The 20,319-nt window shown below is 43.4% G+C and overlaps 1 pseudogene; it reads left to right on the top strand.

The window, feature by feature from the left end:
• The first annotated feature begins 709 nt into the window (after nucleotides 1-709).
• LOC140912053 (uncharacterized) lies at nucleotides 710-2,713 on the top strand (annotated as a pseudogene).
• The last annotated feature ends 17,606 nt before the right edge of the window (nucleotides 2,714-20,319 follow it).

Genomic DNA, 20,319 nt, shown 5'->3' on the forward strand with positions numbered 1-20,319 from the left:
TTTCTATTCCCATTTTGTCATTTTACTTGAGGTAAATTAGTGGCACTCATTTATGTACAGCTGGATAAAAGCTTTAGAACTGTGCAAAAGCTTTCAAGGAATCCAAAGTAAAATCCTACTGATAAGAAGTAATGCAAGATGTTTCTTGTACTGAGCACAAGAGGCTGAAATGTAACAAGACAGCTCCTCACAAAGCTGGGTAGATCTCATAACTAAACCTGGATGCTGTACAAGGCAATCAGCATTTTATCCAGGACTGAAATGGGATAGAGAATTTGTAGTATTCATGCTTTCTACACAACATTAAGGATTTAAGCAAACCTGAGGCCTGGTCTACACTATGAGTTTATGTTGGATTTAGCAGTGTTAAATCTGAATTAACCCTGCACCCGGCCACACAACGAAGCCATTTTTTCGACATAAAGGGCTCTTAAAACCTATTTCTGTACTCCTCCCCAATGAGGGGATTAGCGCTGAATCGACATTGCTGTTTCGAATTAGGATTAGTGTGGACACAATTCGAAGGTATTAGCCTCCAGGAGCTATCCCACAGTGCACCATTGTGACTGCTTTGGACAGCACTCTGAACTTGGATGCACTGGCCAGGTGTACAGGAAAAGCCCCAGGAACTTTTGAATCTCATTTCCTGTTTGGCCAGGTGAGCTCATCAGCACAGGTGACCATGCAGAGCTCATCAGCACAGGTGACCATGCAGTCCCAGAATCGAAAAAGAGCTACAGCATGGACCAAATGGGAGGTACTGGATCTGATCACTGTATGGGGAAAGGAATCTGTGCTATCAGAACTACGTTCGAAAAGACAAAATGACAAAACATTTCAAAAAATCTCAGAGGCCATGCGGGACAGAGGCTACATCAGGGACGCAACACAGTGCTGTGTGAAACTTAAGGAGCTCAGACAAGCGTACCAGAAAACCAAAGAATCAAACGGACGCTCTGGAACAGAGCCCCAGACATGCTGCTTCTACGCTGAGCTGCACGCAATTCTAGGGGTGGCCGCCTCCACAACCCCACCCCTATCTGTGGACTCTGAGGATGGGATACTTTCCGCCATGGCTGAGGATTTTGCAGATGGGGAAGATGAGGAAGAGGAGGACGAGCTTGGGGAGAGCACACAGGACACTGTTCTCCCCGACAGCCAGGATCTTTTTATCACCCTGACTGAAATACCCTCCCAACCCAACGAAGCCGGAGAAGGGACCTCTGGTGAGTGTACCTTTTAAAATATAATACATGTTATAAAAGCAAGCATATTTTAATGATTAAGTAGCCCTGAGGACTTGGGATGCATTCGTGGCCAGTACTGCTACTGGAAAAATCTGTAACGTGTCTGGGGATGGAGCGGAAATTCTCCAGGGACATCTCCATGAAGCTCTCCTGGAGGTACTCTAAAAGCCTTTGCAGAAGGTTTCTGGGGAGAGCAGCCTTGTTCTGTCCTCCATGGTAGGACACTTTACCACGCCATGCTAGTAGCAAGTAATCTGGTATCATTGCATGACAAAGCCTGGCAGCATATGGTCCCGGTGTTTGCTGGCATTCAAGCAACATCCGTTCTTTATCTCTCTGTGTTATCCTCAGGATAGTGATATTGTTCATGGTAACCTGGTTGAAATAGGGGAATTTGATTAGGGGGACATTCAGAGGTGGCTGTTCCTACTGGGCTGTTTGCCTGTGGCTGAAAAGAAATCCTCCCTGCAGTTAGCCATGCGGTGGGAGGGGCGGCCATTGGTGCGGAACTGTTCGTGTTTGGCTAGCAGGGATCTTCCCTGATACCAGCCAGGCAGTGGGGGGAGGGGAAAAGCGATCATCCCAGAGAATTGGATGGGGGAAGAGGGTTAGTTTGGTTTCTGCTGCAGCATGTTAACAGAAAAACTGCAGCAGTAAATGGCCAACTCAATGGGCTTTGCTTGGTATGGGAAAGGAGTGGGCTGCTGTTATGAAGGTTGCAGAAGCCGAAAGACTATGGCTTACCATGGCCGCCTGCAAGCCGAATTCTGTTGCCCGGCCCTGCGTGTGTGATCTCTAACACCAAAGCCGCAGGCACTCAATATAAGATGCAAAATGCGACCTTGTACCAAAATCACATGTGCTATGTGATGTGAATAGTGTTGTTCACCGTGAAAGAGTATAGCCATTGTTCTGTAAAATGTATCTTTTTAAATACTTCACTCCCTTTTTTTCCTCCAGCAGCTGCAAATGTTTCAAGCCTCCCTCCTCCGTCCCAGAGGCTATCTCAGATAAGGTGGCAAAAACAAACGCACGCGCGATGAAATGTTCTCTGAGCTCATGCAGTCCTCTGGCACTGACAAAGCTGTGTGGAGGGACACAATAGCAGAGTACAGGATGGTGGCTGATGAACATGAAGAGAGGTGGTGGCAGGAAGATCAGAGGAGGCATGAGGAAATGCTAGGGATTCTGTGGGATCAAACGGACATGCTCTGGTGTCTGGTGGAGGTTCATGAACAGCAGCAGGATCACAGACTGCCGCTGCAGCCCCTGCTTAACCGCCCTCCCTCCTTCCCAAGTTCCATAGCCTCCTACCCAGACGCCCAAGAATGTGGGGTGGGAGGCTCCTGGCATCCAACCACTCCACTCCAGTGGACAGCCCAAGCAACAGAAGGCTGGCATTCAACAAGTTTTAAAGTGGCCTTTTCCTTCCCTCCTACCCTCCTCCCACACCCCACCCGGGCTACCTTGTGAGTTATTTCCCTCTTTTTATAATCAATTAATTAAGAGTACATGTTTTTTAAAGGATAGTGTCTTTATTTCCTTTGCAAGCAAGCTGTGATCGAAGGTGGGAGGGCGGGTGGCTTACAGGGAATTAGAGTCAACCAAGGGGGTGGGTTTTCGTCAAGGAGAAACAAACAGAAGTGTCACACAATACCCTGGCCAGTCATGAAACTGGTTTTCAAAGCTTCTCTGATGCGCACCGCTTCCTGATGTGCTCTTCTAACTGCCCTGGTGTCTGGCTGTGCGTAATCAGCGGCCAGGTGATTTGCCTCAACCTCCCACCCCGCCATAAACGTCTCCGCCTTACTCTCACAGAGATTTTGGAGCACACAGCAAGCAGCAATAACAATGGGAATATTGGTTTCGCTGAGGTCTGAGTGAGTCAGTAAACTGCGCCAGCGACCCTTTAAACATCCAAATGCACCACCATTCTGCACTTGCTCAGCCTATAGTTGAGCTGTTCCTTACTACTGTCCAGGGTGCCTGTGTACGGCTTCATGAGCCATGGCATTAAGGGGTAGGCTAGGTCCCAAATGATAACTATAGGCATTTCAACATCCCCAATGGTTATTTTCTGGTCTGGGAAGTAAATCCCTTCCTGCAGCCGTTTAAACAGACCAGAGTTCCTGAAGATGCGAGCATCATGAACCTTTCCCGGCCATCCCACGTTGATATTGGTGAAATGTCCCTTGTGATCCACCAGTGCTTGCAGCACCACTGAAAAGTACCCCTTGCAGTTTATGTACTGGCTGCCCTGGTGGTCCCATGCCAAGATAGGGATATGTGTTCTGTCTATAGCCCCACCACAGTTAGGGAATCCCATTGCAGGAAAGCCATCTACTATGACCTGCACATTTCCCAGAGTCACTACCTTTGATAGCAGCAGCTCAATGATTGTGTTGGCTACTTGCATCACAGCAACCCCCACAGTAGATTTGCCCACTTCAAATTGTTTCCCGACTGACCGGTAGCTGTCTGGCTTTGAAGCTTCCACAGGGCTATTGCCACTTGCTTGTGAAGTGTGAGGGCTGCTCTCATCTTGGTATTCTTGCACTTCAGGGCAGGGGAAAGCAAGTCACAAAGTTCCATGAAAGTGCCCTTATGCATGCGAAAGTTTTGGAGCCACTGGAAATCATCCCAGACCTGCAACACTATGCGGTCCCACCACTCTGTGCTTGTTTCCCGGGCCAAGAATCGGCATTCCATGACATGAGCCTGCCCCATTAACACCATGATCTCCAAATTCCGAAGGAACGCGGTTTTAGAGAAAAGTGTGTTCATGTCCTCATCACCGCGCTGCCATCACCTCCTCACCTGGTTTTTCAGGTGCTGGTTCTGCATAAACTGCATGATAATGCGTGAGGTTTTTACAATGGTCATAACTGCTGTGCTGAGCTGAATGGGCTCCATGCTTGCTGTGCTATGGAGTCTGCTCCAGCTCGGGCAATCCAGGGAAAAGGGCGCGAAAAGATTGTTTGCCATTGCTCTGGCGGTGGAAGGGGTGACTGTCAACATGGCTTACAGGGTTGGCTTACAGGGAATTAAAATAAACAAAGGGGGTGGCTTTGCAAGAAACAGAATGGCCCCCTCAAGGATAGAACTCAAAACTGGGTTTAGCAGGCCGTTGATTTCATGAAGGGAGGGAGGAGAAAATTAATACAAAACAAATCTGGTCTATTTCTTGTTTTGATCCACTTCATCTATCTTTATACATCTTGCTGGCTGCAGGCTGTGCAGTACGACCACTAGCCATTGTCATCTCCTGGATGCTCGACAGAAGACGGTGCAGTATGACTGCTGGCCATCGTCTTCTGCTGGCTGCAGATTAAAAGACAGTACACTGCCAGTAGGACTGAATCGCCATGAGACGAAACTCAAAAGGGAAATGACATGGCTGAGTCACTTCCATGTTTGTCCAGGCGCCCCTGACGTCATCGAGGTCGGTTAAAAGAGCACCCTGGACTACGTCGACGATGGTGACCAGTCATACTGCACTGTCTGCTGCCAAAGGCAATAATGTGTTGCTGTGTAGCAATGCAGTACCGTGTCTGCCAGCGCCCAGGAGACATATGGGGATGGTTAGCTGAGTGGGCTCCATGCTTGCCGTGGTATGGCATCTGCACAGGTTACACAAGAAAAAAGGCGCAAAATGATTGTCTGCCCTTGCTTTCACGGAGGGAGGGAGAGAAGGGGGGCCTGACGATATGTACCCAGAACCACCAATGTCATAAATATAAAGGGAAGCCTATCCACTTTAAAATCCCTCCTGGCCAGAGGAAAAACCCTTTCACCTGTAAAGGGTTAAGAAGCTAAAGATAACCTCGCTGGCACCTGACCAAAATGACCAATGAGGAGATAAGATACTTTCAAAGCTGGAGGGGGCGGGGGAACAAAGGGTTCTTTCTGTCTGTGTGTTGCTTTTGCTGGGATCAGAGCAGAAATGCAGGTCAAAACTCCTGTAAAGGGTCAATAAGCAATCTAGTTAGATATGCGTTAGATTCTGTTTTGTTTAAATGGCTGATAAAATAAGTTGTGCTGAATGGAATGTATATTCCTGTTTTTGTGTCTTTTTGTAACTTAAGGTTTAGCCTAGAGGGATTCTCTATGTTTTGAATCTGATTACCCTGTAAGGTATTTACCATCCTGATTTTACAGAGGTGATTCTTTTACTTTTTCTTTAATTAAAATTCTTCTTTTAAGAACCTGATTGCTTTTTCCTTGTTCTTAAGATCCAAGGGTTTGCGTTTGTGTTCAGCTATGCAAATTGGTGAGGATTTTTATCAAGCCTTCCCCAGGAAAGGGGGTGTAGGGCTTGGGGGGATTTTGGGTAGAAAGACGTTTCCAAGTGGGCTCTTTCTCGGTTATATTTTGTTAGACGGTTGGTGGTGGCAGCAATAAAGTCCAGGGACAAAAGGTAACATAGTTTATACCTTGGGGAAGTTTTAACCTAAGCTGGTAAAAATAAGCTTAGGGTGTTTTTCATGCAGGTCCTCACATCTGTACCCTAGAGTTCAGAGCGGGGAAGGAAGCTTGACAACGCACGACAATGTTTTAGCCCCATCAGGCACTGGGATTTCTACCCAGAATTCAAATGGGCGGCAGAGACTGTGGGAACTGTGGGATAGCTACCCACAGTACAACGCTCCAGAAGTCGACGGTTGCCCTGGTACTGTGGACACACTCCGCTGACTACATGCACTTAGAGCATTTGTGTGGGGACACACACAATCATCTGTATAAAAACGCTTTCTACAAAACCGACTTCTATAAATTCGACCTAATTTCATAGTATAGACAAGGCCTCAGTTGTGTTCTAAATAGTCATGTTTACTACTCTGTATAAACTTAAGTCCCAATTACATACATACACTATTAGGTGTGGTGGGTTCTGTAATAGAAGACAGAGAAGTCCACTACAGGGCTTCCAAATTATTTAAAGGAATACTACTCAGTTCTTAGACACTACAGAGTTGTTTCCTGACCCCCTAATAGTTCTCAGTTTTACAGGGTGATTTCTAAGCATCTGAGTTTACAATTTTCCAACTTGCCACAAAGCTCTGTCCTTGGTTCCCTTCTCTTCTCCCTCTACACCTTATCTCTGGGTAATATCATCTGAACACAAATTCAACTACCATCTCTATGTTGATGATTCACAGATCTACTTCTCCATTCCAGACCCATTTCTTATCCAAAATAAAATTTTGGCTGGTCTCTCTCAAATCTCATGGATGTCCAGCTAATGGCTCAAGCTCAACATCACCCCCGAAAAAACCTTGCTCCCACCTTCATTCTCAATCACTGTGGACAACAGCAGTAACCTGCCTGCTAGTCAGACAGCCTCTCTAGATGCTCACAGCCAGGGAATGTCTAACTATTGCAGATTCTTTTTCTAACATATGGCCTTTCCTAGCCATTCACACAGCTAAATCTTATCCATGCTTTCATTCTCTCATGTCTCATTACTGCAACACCTTTTCCTCTGACTTTAACAAATGTAGTCTTGCCCTACTCATCTCCACTCAATATGCTGCTGCAAGATAATTTTCCTAGACACTTGCTTTGACCATGTCACCCTTCTTTTTGCATTTCTCCTCTGGCTCCCCGTTCCCTAGCACATCAAACATAAGCTACTTGTATTAATTTTCTAGGCCCTTCACAGCCTCTCTCTCTTTCACTATTGAAATATCAACTCCTGCCTCTGATTGGCTCATTGCCCAGCCTCCATCACTGAGATATTATATTTTCTAACAAGCACCTCTGTGTTTTCTGCTCCACTGCCCCCCATGCTTGGGAGAAACTCCCTGTAAACGTCTAAAAAATGATCTTACTTGTTGTCTTTTAAAACCCTCCTGTTTCCATGATGCCTTCAAAAACTAACAACAGTTAGGCTACTGGTGCGCTGAGACCACTGCTTACCACATTGACTAATATTGTCTCATTGTACCTTGTACTCCCCCGTCTGTCTGTATCCATCTGATGACTGTTGTTTTCTAGTTAGATCGTAAGGGGGAAGAGACTACCATTTTATTCTGTATTGGTATGGCCCTTTGCACATTGCAGTTCTGGTCCTAGCTGGTACAATAATGCAAATAGTAATAACTGTGTTTGAAAGGAACTTAGGCCTGCACCTCATCCCTGTTCCAGTGGGGAAGGGAGAGTGGTATAAGGCTTAGAGGAATTAATGGTACTGTGAGATGACTTAAGTGTGTAACTTTAAACGTGGGAGTAGCTTCAATTGCTTTAATTTGACTACTCCTAGGCATTTGTTTACATGCTTTGATGGATTGGGGCTTAACATTTGAGATTATTCCCTAGAGAGCATGCCATGGACATCAGCCCCACCTCTCCATCATGCCTAGTCACCTCCTGAACTGTGCTGCTGATTGGGAAAGCGTCCACTAGCTCCCAGGAAAGTGGATCATGTAGCAGCTCTTCCATTCTGCAGACTCTGCTTCCACTTGCTTTCCTCTACCCACACAAGGCGGAGGGAAGATGCACTGGGCTTAATTGTGTTCTGACTTTTTGATTTGTCTCTTAATGTAAGAGCAACCTGTTCCTAAGAATGTTGATATTGGCTGCTAATTGATGCAGTGAATAGCAAGTTGAGAACAATATATCTGTTTCATTTGCAGCTGTGTTTAATTATGACAGAAACATTTTCTTTTCAATGACTCGTCTTGTGAGTATATTTCCCATTTTAATTTATATTTTGTCTGTAGTAAGCTCGGGCTTTTGCGGCACAGAGCAGATGTGTTTTCATTATGCCCACATTTGGTAATTTTAAACTTGTTGAAAACACTGCACATACTTTAAACAAATCTGCACAAATTTGCAAACTCTAAACCTGACAGTTGGTTCTAGAACTGCAGCTACTCATGGCTAAATATCTTTGCAATGATATCCCTTGCTTTTAAATGGGTAATTGGTATTTTTGTTACTAACTGTAAACATTATGGTACCTTTCATCTATAATCCTATCTACAGGACACTGTATATATGTTTATTCAGTGGCTCTGTGAACAGTGGATTCTCACCACCCATGGAGAGTTCAGCAGACAGTTGATTTAGCCGTCCAGCTGAGCCCCACATCTCACAGCTCCATCAAGCCATTGCCTGTTGGGGCCGGATGATCTGACCCTCACAGAAAGGATTAGAAGGGGAAAGGACACAAGAGAGACTGTAGGGTACTTATAAAAGGGCAGTATCAGCATTTAATTTATTATCATTATTAACATCCAAAGTCTTTAGTCCCATTTACTCATAAGTTCTCTTACTCTAAGAAAAGTCCAAAGTTCCTTAGCAAGCCAGGCCTCAGTTGGTGCATGACTTTTCCCAAACTCAGGATCTATTACCTAAGCTGATTGCTTCATCTGCTCCTTCCTGGAGCTTTTTTTTTTTCTTGGTACTCAGCCCTCATCACTCGCACAGGGAAGGCAAGAAATGCAAATTTGAGTTCCTCTTGTCAGCTCTCCACTGAAAGCAGCTTCATAAAGAATATGATGACTAGGCTCATTGTGGCCTCAAAGGAGCAGCACTGCGTAGTCAGTTTTCTGTCATTAACAGGTCATAGTTTAAATTTGTTATGATCTGCCTTAATTTTCAAAACGTTACTCCACTTACAGCTACTATGTAATAGGCCTAGAGTGAATATGGAACAGAAAGCCAAGGAGAAAGATCATTGTGAAAGAGGATGTTGTCTGGCTCAAATGATTAAACCAAACGGTGGGGTTTACACCAATCTATGCCTCTATTCTGAGTTATTAATCCCACCAGTGTTCCCTCTGATTTTTCCCACACATGTGCGGAATGAATTTTGTTATGTGCACCAATATGGAGGTGATGTGTGACACATCACCTCCATATTGGTGCACATAACAAAATTCATGTGGTGGGGGTGGGGGCCGAAGGGTTTGGAGTGTGGGAGGGGGCTCAGGGCTGGGGCAGAAGCTTAGGTTGCAGCAATGTGAGGGCTCTGGCTGGGGTGCGGGCTCTGGGGTGGGGCCAGAGACGAGGGGCTCAAGGCCGGGGCAGAGGATTGAGGTGCAGGGGGTGAGAGCTCTGGTTGAGGGTGTGAGCTCTGGGGTGGGGCCAGGGATGATGGGTTTCGGGTGCAGGAGGGTGGTCCGGGGCTACGTAGGGGAGAGAGGACTCCCCATAGCTCTTTCTCCTCGCAGCAGCACCTGGGCTGAGGGGTGTGTGTGTGTGTGTGTGTGTGAGGCACTTCTCCCAGCCTCAGCAGCTCTGGGGCTGTGAGATAGGTACCCCTGCTCCGGTAGGTCAGGGCCAGGGCTGGGTTCGGGCTGGAGGAGGGGTGCCCCGGCAGTGGCACATCCAGGGCTAAGTTGGGGCTGGGGGAGAGGCACTAAATAGACGCTGCGCAGTGTACAGGGAACTTAGAATAAATAAATGGGGGGTTGTCATAAATATAAAGGGTAGGGTAAACACCTTTAAATCCCTCCTGGCCAGAGGAAAAACACTTTCACCTGTAAAGGGTTAAGAAGCTAAGATAAGCTCGCTGGCACCTGACCAAAATGACCAATGGGAAGACAAGATACTTTCAAAGCTGGAAGGGGGTGGGGAACAAAGGGCTCTCTCTGTCTGTGTGTTGCTTTTGCTGGGACCAGAGCAGGAATGCAGATCAGAACTCCTGTAAAAAGGCAGTCAGCAATCTAGTTAGATATGTGTTAGATTCTCTTTTGTTTAAATGGCTGATAAAATAAGCTGTGCTGAATGGAATGTATGTTCCTGTTTTTGTGTCTTTTTGTAACTTAAGGTTTTGCAAAAGGGATTCTCTATGTTTTGAATCTGATTACCTTGTAATCCGGATTTTACAGAGGTGATTCTTTTACTTTTTCTTTAATTAAAATTCTTCTTTTAAGAACCTGATTGCTTTTTCCTTGTTCTTAAGATCCAAGGGTTTGGGTCTGTGTTCACCTATGTAAATTGGTGAGGATTTTTATCAAGCCTTCCCCAGGAAAGGGGGTGTAGGGCTTGGGAGGATTGGGGGGGGGAAGATGTTTCTAAGTGGGCTCTTTCCCTGTTATATATTTGTTAGACACTTGGTGGTGGCAGCAATAAAGTCTAGGGACAAAAGGTAAAACAGTTTGTACCTTGGGGAAGTTTTAACCTAAGCAGGTAAAAGTAAGCTTTGGGGGTTTTTCATGCAGATCCCCACATCTGTACCCTAGAGTTCAGAGCGGGGAAGGAACCTTGACATGGTGGCAGAGTGGTGGGATTAACCTGAAATCATTTTGAGATCAATTTGAGATTTTTTTGAACCAGAAGCACAGATTTTAAAAAGAATTTTTTTTTCCCTTTGGGTTGCTGGAAAGCAGGTTTTAAGCTGAAAGCAGTTAGAGTTTTTTGTCTCTGCTTGGGGGCCAGAGCAGAGACAAAAAGGATTTGTTTTCTGGGAGGTGGAGTTTTCTGTACCTAAAGGCAGGGAAGTTAACCTCCTGCAGGGAAATCACAAGTCTTCACAGACCTGAAGAGGTTTTGGTTTTTTTTAGCTAAGAGCAACTAAGAGGCTTTTTCTATGTTCCGGAGACAAAAGTGTGAGGTTTTTTTTAAGGATTTTTCTGTAGGCTGACAATCACTATCAGAGAACACAGGTATCCGGTCACAGCACAATCTATTTATTTCTTTTTTTTTTGACAAGCCAAGTTTTTTGTTTTGCCTCAGGTTCGGGGCAGACAGACTAAGATTAATTTGGCCCCTCCCAGCTGTACAGTGGGGTGAATACCTGTTTGTATGCCATGTTCAGCCTTTGGTTAAATAAGTTAGACCCCAGAAGGGTGCTGTTCAGTACAAAAAAAGCCTCATTGAACTCACTTAAAGCCCATTAGGGAAAATTGAGGCAGGACCCTACCCTGCAGCTCCCCAAGGAAGGGGGAGGTGACACACCTGCCTTGACAGAAGGGAGCACCCAAAGGGTGGGTAATGGTCATATTTTATTTAAGGCGATAAACATTAATTACATGCAGATATATTGAAGAGTAAGGTGACTTGCAACCTGTCCTGACAATACAATATCTTTGTTTGGATTGTGTGGCAGAGTTCCAATGGGTCAGTCCTGGTGTCTGTGAAAAATGTCACCTATACAGAAAGACTGACCATTTTCATTTTTTATTTTGTGTAGTGAAGAAGCTCTGTGTGGCTGCAGGAGAAAACTGGAGAAAATATAGAAGAAACCATTACATAAATTCTCTCACAAATAGGTGAAAATAACCTACTTTTTCTTGACATTTTTATTTTCTTCCAATAGTTTATATGGATAATTTTGTTTCTATCTCCAACTGGAGAGTAAAAGATAAATCACAGAATGACTGTGGGGATAGAAGTAACAGGATTTCTAAGTATGAGGATTTATAGAATCTAGGAATGTAAAGAAATGTGATGTATATAATATTACGTGCCTATAAGTAGAGAGTTTAGTGATACATTTCAGAAAATACCTTACAAAATTTTGCTTGAAAAATTAATTTAAACTGGCTTGGATGCGAGTACTGCTGCATGGATTGAAAATTATCAGAAGGCTAATGATACCAATGTGTTGAGTGGTTGGGAGGTGACTGCTGGGATGCCACAAGGATCAATGTGAGGTCTGAACGTATTTAATATTTTATTATTGATCTTGAATAGATGTAAACAGTACATTAATTAAATGTATATAGGATACCAAATTAACAGCTGCTGCCAGTTCCAGTGGGACAAAGAAATAGCATAAAGGGACCTTTAGAGGTTGGAAATCTGAGTAGCCCTCAGATTTGTTTTTTAAGTGTTAACATATTCAGGGAGATTTGGATTTCAGAGGGAAAGTAAAACTCACTCTCATTGCCTCCCACTTGGTAAATACTACTGCTGGAGACTATTCTTTGGCTCATAACCTATACCAATAGGAGGGGCAATGGATGTAAGAAGGGGTCTTTTGTCCCTGGGCCTGGACAGAGATGGTCTGACAACAAGGAGGATTAGTCTGTCCTTCTTCCTGTGCATTAAGATCAGGTGGTTATGAGGCATACATGCACTTCTCCTCCATTTCCTCACCCTCCTAGGGTCAAAAAATGGCAGGGATTCTTTCTCCTTTCCCATATGTGCTCAGGACATAACAGTGTCTAAGGAGGCTCCTCTCTATATCTTCCATTTGGTTATTGGTATATGGAAGCAGCAGCTAAAAATCAGTTTCTTTGTTGTTGTCATTATTATTTATATTACAGTAGTACTGCAAATGTGGTAGATATTGTACAGACATAAAGGGAGCAACAGCACATACCCCTAAAGGATAAAAATGCAGAAATATAAAAACAGAGGAAAAGGAGACAACAGACACAGAGTTTGGTCAGGGTGCGGACAGTGGTTTTGTCTTTGTTTTTGTGTATAAAGTATCCACAGCTGTCCCCTCAGTTGGCCATTGCTAGTTCCTTTCTTTTATGTGTAAAAGTATAAACAAACCTCTTTTTTGTAGGGAGTGCTGCAGAATTAGGGAGAAAGCATGGAGCTGTTTGTGCAAGGACCAGGTGAAAGGAGTTCAGAGGTTGGCATCACTGGTGGAGTAGAGGACAGTGGGAGACATTTTCATTGGTAGACTGTTCACTGACCCTGATGTTCCATTAACTCTTTCTTGATGTTAGGCAGAGCTCAGTTTTCTTTCTCTAATATTATTTAGAGCTATGGGCTTATTTACACATGGAGATTGTGTTCTCACAAGGAAGGTCACCAACTCACTTATACCATGGTTTGGCCTTGCTCATGGGAATGGAACCAAACTATCATGCTTTAATGATTATTAATGGTCTTGATATATGGAGCTAGATCTCTGCAGGCAGAAGGAGAGCACATAGACTATTCCCACTCTATGCACAAGGAAAGGGAACAATTGCAGTCCCCATGCTCATACCAAAGAGAAAAAAGGAGGAGGTGTGATCTGCCAGGTGCTAAGTGATTGCTCAGTGTACACACTCCTTCTCTGTATCAGGCACACCTTGGAAGGATTGTGAACAGGCAGGGATGCTCCATAGAAGTAATGGAATTTTCCCTCTGAACACCACCACAGTTTATGGGTACACGGTGGTTACTATTATGTCTTAAGGTGCCAGCAGCTGATGTAGCATCCCTACTTCTGGATGTCAATTTTTCTGCATAGTCAAAAGTCTTTCCCTGCTAGGGCTCATGGAGGCCCCAAAGACTTTAGTTTCGCAGCACACAAAGGGTGCTGAGCTGATCCCCTTTTGCGGACATTTTCTATACAGATTCTTCTATGCTCAGATTATTGTGCATCTCTGTCTTGGGTTGAAAGATATAGCCCTAAGGAAATAAAGTATAGAGCTAACTGATATTCTTCTAGCTTTTCCAGCAACAGTAGTTATCGGCTTTCAAACAATTTATCAATAGACCAGCCTTCACTTTTTTTCTTGCTGAAAATATGTCTTTTAAGAGGGTTCTGACAGCAATTAGCACAATGCCATCAGCAAAAAGAACCCTCTCCTCTGTAATATTGAACTCTTGTCTCATGACCAGACAATAAAACTGAATCTAAAAATAAGCATCTGCTTCTAATAAACTTTAATCTCAGAGGACTAAATGTGAGAAAGAAATGCTTACCCTTTGCTAGTCTTCCTTCATGAGTTACACAAGAAGAATTCCCCACAGTTTGAAATTGACAGTTTTTGAAAATTTTAAAATGTCCCTATGACTGCTTCTGTCTGAAAGGACAGACTATCCATTACTTCAGCCTTTCTAATTCTTCTCAGAGACCGTTCAATTTTAAAAGGTTGGAACAGTGCTGTTCCATGGCAAAAAAAGTACCTACTGGAACAATTGGAGACGTGCTGTCAAGGTTCCTTCCCAACTCTGAACTCTAGGGTACAGATGTGGGGACCTCCACAAAAGACCCCCTAAGCTTATTCTTACCAGCTTAGGTTAAAAACTTCCTCAAGGTACAAACTTTGCCTTGTCCTTGAACCGTATGCTGCCATCACCAAGCGTTTTAAACAAAGAACAGGGAAAGAGCCCACTTGGAGATGTCTTCCGCCAAAATATCCCTCCAAGCCCTACACTACCTTTCCTGGGGAAGGCTTGATAAGAATCCTCACCAATTTGTACAGGTGAACACAGACCCAAACCCTTGGATCTTAAGAACAATGAAAAATCAATCAGGTTCTTAAAAGAAGAATTTTAATTAAAGAAAAGGTAAAAGAATCACCTCTGTAAAATCAGGATGGTAAATACCTTACAGGGTAATCAGATTCAAAACATAGAGAATTCCTCTAGGCAAAACCTTAAGTTACAAAAAAACACAAAAACAGGAATATACATTCCATCCAGCAAAGCTTATTTTACCAGCCATTAAACAAAGGGAAATCTAACGCATTTCTAGCTAGACTACTTACTAAACAGGAGTTGTAAGGCTGCATTCCTGATCTGTTCCCGGCAAAAGCATCACACAGACAGACAAACCCTTTGTCCCCCTCCCCCCCCCCCTCCAGATTTGAAAGTATCTTGTCCTCTTATTGGTCATTTTGGGTCAGGTGCCAGCTAGGTTACCTTAGCTTCTTAAGCCTTTACAGGTGAAAGGGTGTTGCCTCTGGCCTGGAGGGATTTTATAGCACTGTATACAGAAAGGTGGTCACCCCTCCCTTTATATTTATGACATGTACAAAGGTTGATTGAATACAAAGTGTTACTGTAGCTCTGGGCTGATGCTTTGAAAATACAATTTAGTTGCTTTAGTGGTAATTAGCATCACTTGAATGAAAACTCATCGTTTAAATATATGGGTTCTGAGTTTACTGAATTATTTTCTTCAACGATGTCCCTTGAGACAGCTGTGAGTAGACATTTCAGATAGATATTTATTCATACATGATATATTGACCGATACACGCCTTACACACATCTACATTATATAGCTATAGATCAATATAGCTGGAAAGATATTTTTACGCATACATGTTATAGGCAGCTACATACATACATGGGAAAGCTGTAGATATACACAGATATATGACAGATAGATGTGATGCTTCACTGCGTAAAGAAGAAATCAAAAAGTAATCTGTATTACAGCTAGCGTTGCTTGATTGACATCAGAAAACTTAACATTTGCAACAGTGCAGAGCAGCAGCCAGTGTGCTGCTTTTGGGATCATTACCTTCTTGATACAATGTTCATTTCACTCTTCATCTCATTTCTTACAGAACCAATTTTATTAATCCTACAGTGTGACTGGTTTTGATACTTGTTGCCAGTAATTAGAAAGGTGTCAGCATACCAGAGTGTAATTTTGTGGGAATACAGTTATACTTCCTCATCTGAACAATAGCTGTCCACAGTATTTTTAAACTTTTTTCATTGTTAAATGATAGAAAATAAACATAGCCAGCACTTTTTCCATTTTCATATTGCAGTGTCATCAAGATTATATACTAGCTCCATGCCAGATCTTTTCTGGCTCCACATAGGTATTACCAATAGAAAGTGGCCCATGAGCAGCTGGGTGCAGTTTAGAGCATCCCTGATGATTGTCTAAACTGTGTTGGGTGGCCCCCAGCTGACCGTAGTATTAGAGAGCCACATATGTGGCATTAAGCAACCTTCACCCCTCTCTTGTTTCACTACTGCACCATGTACGACTCAGCCAGGCTGCAAGAAGGATCTAGCCCAGTGGCTCTCGACTTTTCCAGACTATTGTACCCCTTTCAGGAGTCTGATTTGTCTTGCGTACCCCCAAGTTTCACCTACTTAAAAACTACTTGCTTGCAAAAATCAGATATAAAAATACTAGTGTCACAGCACACTATTACTGAAAAATTGCTGACTTTCTCATTTTTACCATATAATTATAAAATAAATAAATTGGAATATAAATATTGTACTTACATTTCAGTGTATAGGATATAGAGCAGTATAAACAAGTCACTGTCTGTATGAAATTTTAGTTTGTACTGACTTCACTAGTGTCTTTTATGTAGCCTGTTGTAAAACTAGGCAAATAGCTAGATGAGTGGATGTACCCTCTGGAAGACCTCTGAATACCCACAAGGATATGTGTACATCTGGTTGAGAAGCACTGATCTAGCCCTTTGTTCTTAATAATGATCCATGGGCTGCGTCTATAAAGGGGACCAGATACTACATGAATCCCCAGGCAAGCTCCCAATGATGACAAGAGAAGTTTTCACAAAGCTTGAGAGTAGAATATGTCCCTTGTATAGCACAATGTGACCCTTATGACTTATTATGATTTTCATTAGTAAGTGCTATCTTAGTGTCCTGCTTCTATGTTATTCTTATGTAACTTGCTTCTGTTACTTCTTTCTCTAGTGTTTTACGCTGTTTGTGTTCCCCTTCTTGTGCATGGTCAATAGATAACAAATACCTAACTATCATACATGCCAGTGAACAACTTTCCAGATTTTTTGCTTCACTCCTTTTCAGGGTATAAAACATGTTTTTTTTTGGTTTTGTTTTGTTTTTTTTAAATACAAGTTTCCACAAAACAGATCATATGGTCAAACACCCTTATTTTGAAAAATTTCCACCAGCATGCAAGTGATATAAATTTATGCACATATGTCCTTGCTCCTCTTCAGCCCTCCATAAACTGGAGAATGATGCCACCTCTTACAATGCAATTCAGAAGAAAATACAATTCTTTCTGCTAGTCTCGCTCCCATCCAGACTGGCATTCTGCTACCATCCATAAATTGATTGCTTTGCAAAGTTGCAAAGTCCTATTCCCTGGAGGGCAAATAGGGTGTTTACAAAAAAACCCAAAGTATCCTTTAGACTAGGGGTTTAACTAGTGCATTCCCAGCAGCATTTGGGGTACAATGACCATATATCCCATTTTGGCTGGGACAGTCCGTTTTTTAAGTCTTGTCTTGGCCAGAGGAACATGCAGGAGGGAGGGCTCGGAACAGTAACTTGAGCCAGGCCAGAGACATGTGGGCAGGCAGTGGGTGAGGTGGGAGGGCCTCAGGCTGGCCCCGCACAGGCAGGAAGACCACTGGCCGGAAGACCACTGGCCAGCCCTGTGCAGTGTCCTGTTTTCCCGTTGGGAAAATATGGTCACCCTAATCTGGGGTTGCCTATCACACAGTAAAACTTTGTACAACCTCAATAAACATGGTTTATCAAGTCCCATTGTCTGTTGGGAATTGTAGATTAAGGGCCAAATCTTCAGCTGGTTTATATCTACTTGTGATGCATGGTCAGAAAGGGTTAAACATCCTGCAGGATAAATGACTCAAATTCAACCCTTAAAGACATATGGGGAGATAATGTTTGTGTTTTTGTGTATTTACATATATATGGGTAGTGGTCAGCAATGTAATCAACAGTCCCTGTCTATGCCGTATTCTGTTAATTCAGAGATCTAAAGAACATCCTAGCATTTCAATGGCCTGTAAACACGGGATATCCCTGTATTCATCTGTCTTTGAAATGTACAGCTAATCATCTGTGAATGGCAAAAAATAGGCAATTGCCTTGTTAATCTGTGTGAATAATTAATGCCGATGCTTAGGAAATGAGGGCCCATGGAGTCCCTCGAGGGAACAAACTTGTCAAAGAAGGCCTGAAATTGTAAAAAGATCCTTGGGTCCTGATCCTGATCTGAGATCTGCTTGAGGTTTCATGCAGGCTGGGTTACTTTAAGGGAACTGTGTTGTTGGCTTCTGGGCAACCAGTGAGGTAATAAAGAAGCTGTTTTGTGCTGACTTGGTAAATCTAAGTATTGACATATTCACCAGCTTTGGAGATTGTCTGCCCCATCCTTTGCAGTTCACCCGAACTGAGTGACCTCTGCTGGCTTCTCCCCTGCCCCCACCGGGGCCCCCACTCACACTGCTCTTCTCATGTTTCCAAGCAAAATTGCACATAAGCATGTGTGCTTGAAGCTTGCAAGTCTGAACAACTATGCACCCCCTTGAACACTCTAACAATTGAATACACAAGGTAAGCAGTGGTGTTTGAACCTGTAAAGCCTGGGTGCAGGCATAGGCCCATACAAAGGTGAAGGTTGGGAAAAATAAGTCCTACAACTCTAGCTGAGACAAGCTATTAGCCAGGATAAAACTACAGTGCACTTGAAGAGTCCACTAACTAGGATGTTAAGGTCTCAACAGCTGACATTTTAATGACTACTTTAAATGTATGCAAATACGTAAAAATTAGTACTATGTGATGGACAGCAAGGTGGTGCTCTGAATATACTTTAGAGTCATGTCTTATAGAACAGTAGTTCTAGCATTTACACATTACTTCTAGGTAAGAAAATAGGCTTATCAAATCTGTTACACCATAGAATATGCTTTGAATATGTAGCATTTTTGTATGCTATTATTTCTGTAAGGTTTCAGAGTAACAGCCGTGTTAGTCTGTATTCGCAAAAAGAAAAGGAGTACTTGTGGCACCTTAGAGACTAACCAATTTATTAGAGCATAAGCTTTCGTGAGCTACAGCTCACTTCCTCAGATGCATATCGTGGAAACTGCAGCAGGCTTTATATATACACAGAGAATATGAAACAATACCTCCTCCCACCCCACTGTCCTGCTGGTAATAGCTTATCTAAAGTGATCATCAGGTGGGCCATTTCCAGCACAAATCAATTGGCTGGTTTCACCCCCCTACCATTTGATACACTGGCTGAGGTATACCCCATGTTGTGCTAGGTATCTGACACCTGCGGGACTATCATGGGGTTCGCTACATAGTGCTGCAATGGAGCTCCTTATAGCTTACCCCCAGGCTGACGCCCCCTTCTTCAGTCACTTACCAAAATGTGTCTCTCTTTCCATACTCAGGGTAGTTCCTGTTTGTGGCCCTCCGGCCAGATCAATATAGTCCTCCTCCTTGTGGGGTATGAAAGGGCCCCTGATCTGTCTCAGGCAGTTTTCTGTTCCATTGCCTAGATTGTGCTAATTCCCAATGACTGGTAGGGAAACCTGGACCCACTTACCATGTTGGAGTCCAGTCCAGGACCCCTACAACCAGCAGCTAAGGTCTTCACTGTTCTAAATCTTGCTATTCTTTCCCTGGGCTGCTTCCTACTTTGCTCTATCAGGCTCCTTCTCTACCCTCTTTGGATACCCCTTCCCTCAGGACCAGAATGCCAGAGCTTCAACTCTCCTGCTGGTTTCTACTTTTCCCTCTCTAAGCTCAGCAAGTGATTACAGACCTTCTATACTGCAGCTCCTTTCTTACACTGTGCTTCCTGGTTTTATAGTAGCCTAGTCTGCCCCTTGCCCAGCTGGACAATCAGTGAAAAGCTTATCAGGTGAAGTCTGTAAGAGGGTTAACTGGCCCCCTTCTGTCTACCTCAGGTCTAGGTAGGGTAGGCACCCAATCACAAGGCCCTGGGGAATTTGAAAGTTTTGTTGTCAATCTATGTCTGTAGATTTTGCATTTGTTACTTTGATGCCACTTTGATTAAGAAATGGAAAATATGGGACACAGAAAAACTGAGGGTGTAAACTATAAGGCTCCTAGTTCTCATTAATGTAGTCCTGTTGGAAGAGGATTACAGTAATGCAAACTAGGAACCTTTTAGTTTGCACCCACAGTGTCAACATGGGAGTTACAGTGCAGTGTTTTGGTGCTCACCACTGTTATAACCCCTGTACTCTAAACTGTAGGGCAGTACAGACCAGCCCTCAATTTCTCTGTCTAGCAACTTTCTTTAGAAACTTCCATTTCTGAATCTTGCCATTTGTTTCACAGCCAGATTTTGGATGCTCTATATTTTCCATATGCAAGTGAAGAGATAATCAACTGGTGATTCCAAGTAGCTGCTGAGCTGTACTTTCTCTAATCAATATTCTGAAATAATGCTGTGTTATTTTCTTCGTCAAAGTGTACAGAAAAATGTTCTCTAGTGTAGTTTTATTTAAGTAACGCAAACTTTTAAATAGCAGGATAGGCTCTAATGTGCAGACTATTTCATGTTAACCGTATAAAACCATTGAGCTGCTCAGGAAATTTCAACAAAAACAAATTATCAAAACCAGAAATGAAATTTGATAAAAAATTACTCCCTCCCCCCACACTCCCATTTTCCAACCCGAGC

Source organism: Lepidochelys kempii, chromosome 5 (genome assembly GCF_965140265.1).
Source record: "Lepidochelys kempii isolate rLepKem1 chromosome 5, rLepKem1.hap2, whole genome shotgun sequence".
In the NCBI taxonomy this organism is placed as follows: Eukaryota; Metazoa; Chordata; order Testudines; family Cheloniidae; genus Lepidochelys; species Lepidochelys kempii.